The sequence below is a fragment of the Nanorana parkeri genome, unplaced genomic scaffold, assembly GCF_000935625.1.
Source record: "Nanorana parkeri isolate BGI_ZX_2015 unplaced genomic scaffold, ASM93562v1 scaffold3600, whole genome shotgun sequence".
In the NCBI taxonomy this organism is placed as follows: Eukaryota; Metazoa; Chordata; class Amphibia; order Anura; family Dicroglossidae; genus Nanorana; species Nanorana parkeri.
The window spans coordinates 25,431-25,800 of NW_017309868.1; the positions used below are offsets into that span (position 1 = coordinate 25,431).

Here is a 370-nt window from a genome sequence, read left to right on the forward strand (position 1 = left end):
TCGGGGGAAGTCGGGGGAGGTAAGGAGAAGTCAGGGGAGGACAGCAGAAGTCAGGGGAGGACAGCAGAGGTCAGGGGAGGTCAGGGGAGGTCAGGGGAGGTCAGCGTCCACCTTTCATCTGCTTAATATGTAATCATTACACAATACACGGCCCCAGCCTCCTGAGACGGATTCCGTCCCCCTGCTCTACTCTATTGGGGCACCCCGTCCCCCTGCTCTACTCTATTGGGGCACCCCGTCCCCCTGCTCTACTCTATTGGGGCACCCCGTCCCCCTGCTCTACTCTATTGGGGCACCCCGTCCCCCTGATCTACTCTATTGGGGCACCCCGTCCCCCTGATCTACTCTATTGGGGCACCCCGTCCCCCTG

The 370-nt window shown here is 61.1% G+C and overlaps 1 protein-coding gene across 1 annotated transcript in view; it reads right to left on the bottom strand.

The window, feature by feature from the left end:
* The window catches only part of LOC108803320 (intraflagellar transport protein 172 homolog), a gene marked incomplete at its 5' end in the record, with an annotated part of 31,082 nt that overhangs the window by 19,156 nt on the left and 11,556 nt on the right, over positions 1–370 (bottom strand). The gene's annotated exons all lie outside the window — the stretch shown is intronic.